Source organism: Bison bison, unplaced genomic scaffold (assembly GCF_000754665.1).
Source record: "Bison bison bison isolate TAMUID 2011002044 unplaced genomic scaffold, Bison_UMD1.0 scf7180017861233, whole genome shotgun sequence".
NCBI lineage: Eukaryota > Metazoa > Chordata > Mammalia > Artiodactyla > Bovidae > Bison > Bison bison.
Window position 1 is genome coordinate 10,219 of NW_011491805.1, and position 3,278 is coordinate 13,496.

General features: G+C 41.8%; 1 pseudogene; it reads left to right on the top strand.

Annotated features, from left to right (window-relative positions):
• Positions 1 to 2,369: 2,369 nt before the first annotated feature.
• LOC104983078 lies at positions 2,370 to 2,825 on the top strand (annotated as a pseudogene).
• The last annotated feature ends 453 nt before the right edge of the window (positions 2,826 to 3,278 follow it).

The following is a 3,278-nucleotide window of genomic DNA, read 5'->3' on the forward strand; positions in this document are numbered from 1 at the left end:
CATGTATCCATTCTCCCCCAAACCCCCCTCCTATCCAGGCTGCCACATAACATTGAGCAGAAGGAATTTAATTTTAGATGTTATATTAAAATATATTTATTTTAATATTTATTAAATAAAGTTAAAGTTTAATAGCCACCTGAAACTAGTGGCTATCATCTTAGACAGAGAACATATAGGCTATCCTGCTTCTCCAGACTCCAGAAGGATAGGAATCATACTTAATAAACTTGGGTCATGGCACGTATATTAAGTTCAAATTCAGCAAAGTTAGGAGGATTTTGTGATTCAGGCAAGAAGGAGGTCTATACTATGGCAGTCATAGTCAGGAGGGATATTTGAGAAATCATTGTAACAGCCATTATCATAGATAGCCAACAGGCATGAAATGCTCCCTATGTGAGACGGAACTGTTCTAAGTGCTCTATGTGGATTAATTCACAACCTTATAAAGTAGATATAAGTACTATTATCATCGCCATTTTTCAGGTGAAGGCACTGAGGAACAGAAAATTTAAGTGACTAGTAAGTTACAGAGCCAGGATAGAAGCCAAGAAAAGCCAGTGTTAGAACCTGATCTTAGTCACCACTCCATATTGTGCAGAAGATGATAGTTTCTGTGGGACTCAGTGTTGGGTGAGATCTGAGGACTCATCTCAATCAAAGATGACTTACATGTTTTGTTTTGGTCAGGGAACTCTGGGTATCCAGTAGGACATATGGGGCAGAGGAACAGATGTACAGGGTGCAATATGAAGACTTTGGTTTGGTTCATAGCAGGGTTGTGATGCATGTAAGATGTCCAGGGGAAGATATCCAGTAGATGGTTGGCCATGTGGGTCTGGAGCTCAGAGAAGTGTGCACAGCTATAGATAGAACATTGAAAGTATTCAGAATAATAATGGTAATTGAAGTCAGAGGAGTAGATGTGATTTCCCAGGTATAATTTTTACTATTAACAAAGGCCAGAAAATACTATGCATCAACATGAGGGAGAGATTCTCTGATAGTGGAATTTGATGTAGAATGTATGAACTTGTTTTGAAGCTTATTGCAGATAGGCAAGAAAAAATAAAGAAACAAGAAACTGAACATTTTCCCCTGTGGGGGAGTCGTCTCTGGGTTCCCCCAGCGTGAATGTCTCTCCCCAAAACCTATGCTTACCCAGTGGTCTCTAGCTCAGACTATGGCTCCATCATGAACACAACTTTTTGCAAATCATGCAAATCTAAAACCTGGGGATCATCTTCGACTTTTCTGTCTCCTTCACCTATCATATCCAATCTATTATAAAGATCTGTTGGGTCTTTTTCCAAAATATATTCTGAACTTGACCACTTGCCTTCATCTCCATTTCTCTTGTCTAAGCTACCATTAATTTTTTCCCGTAAGACTAAAATAGCCTCCTTCTTGGTCGTACTTATAGTTGGTTCTTATAGTCAGCCTTTACAATCAGTTCTCAGCCCAGGATCCAGAATGATAATTTTAAAACAAAAGTTAGTTCATATTGCTGCTCTGCTCACAACTGTCCCATGGCTCCCCCTCACACCCAGGATTTATAATTCTGTTAAAGTTGCCCAGCACACAGAAGACCCCGAATAGCCAAAGCAGTCTTGAGAAAGAAGAATGGAACTGGAGGAATCAACCTGCCTGACTTCAGACTACACTACAAAACTACAATTATTACCAAGGCAGTATGGTACTGGCACAAAGGCAGAAATATAGATCAATCGAACAAAATAGAAAGTCCAGAGATAAATCCACACATGTATGGACACCTTATCTTTGACAAAGGAGGCAAAAATATATAATGGAGAAAGGACAGTCCCTTCAACAAGTGGTGCTGGGAAAACTGGTCAGCTACATGTAAAAGAATGAAACTGGAACACTTTCTAACACCATCCACAAAAATAAACTCAAAATGGATTAAAGACTTAAATGTAAGACCAGAAACTATAAAACTATTAGAAGAAAACATAGGCAGAACACTCACTGACATAAATCACAGCAAGATCTTCTATTACCCACCTCCTAGAGTAATGGGACAGGGGAGCCTGGTGGGCTGCCGTCTATGGGGTTGCACAGAGTCGGACACGACTGAAGCGACTTAGCAGCAGCAGCATGTCTTTGGAGATACAGATGGCTAATAAACACATGGAAAGATGCTCAATATCACTCATTAGTAGAGAAATGCAAATCAAAACCACAGTAAAGAATCATCTCATGCCTGACAGAATGGACATCATCAAAAAGTCTACAAACAGGGAGACACAAATCTGCGGATTCCAGCTGGGCTGGGCTTGCTAAGGTAGAGGCAGAATCTAGAGGAGGCTTTCACTATCGGTACGGATGGGGGACGTCAAAGAACGATGTCCTTAGCCTATTTCCAGAAGGTGGACTAGGATGAGTACGATGAGAAGAAGTTCCCACATGAGGAAGACAGGGGTAATGCCCAGGCCAAGCCAAATCAGGACGAGGTGGATTCCTTCCTGCAGCAAAGAAAAATGACAGCGGCCCCACAAGCACCTCTGAAACCCACCCCGCCCCCAACACACACACACACAGACACACACACATCAACACCAAGAGTCAGACAGGGAAGGATTCAGCAAGCAACATTGTCTTGAAGGTGTTCCTCTCATTTAAAGCTAATGATATTGAAAATACAGTCCAATCCTTGGATGATAAAGGTATGGATCTCCTAATGAAGTATATTTATATAGGCTTTGAAAGCCCCCTTGACAATAGCAGTCTGTGTTATTGCAGTGGCATGAAAAGGAGTGGAGTCCATTGTGTGAGTCTTGACTGCAAGGAAAACCGTGTAATCTGGAGGGAACTGGATTATCCCCATGGTGTGGGAGTTGCTGGTACAAAGACCAAACAAGCAAATGGCACCGTTGCTATTCGGGTAGCATCTGTTTCTCTCATCTTTGCCTTCTTGCTTCCTTTTCATATCTATAAAGAAGAAAATTACATATCAGTTTTCCTTTAATGAAAATTGGTATAAAATAGATGAAATGTTTCAACAGAAGTGTATCACAATCTCAGAATGATTTCAGTGATGGGTATACGAGTCTGTAAATAGCATAAAGAAAGAAAGACAGTGAAGTCTCTCAGTCGTGTCCGGCTCTTTGCAACCCCATGGACTGTAGCCTACCAGGCTCCTCCGCCCATGGGATTCTCCAGGCAAGAGTACTGGAGTGGCTTGCCATTTCCTCTCCAGGGGATCTTCCCGACCAGGGACCGAACCCGGGTCTCCCGACATTCCAGGCAGATGC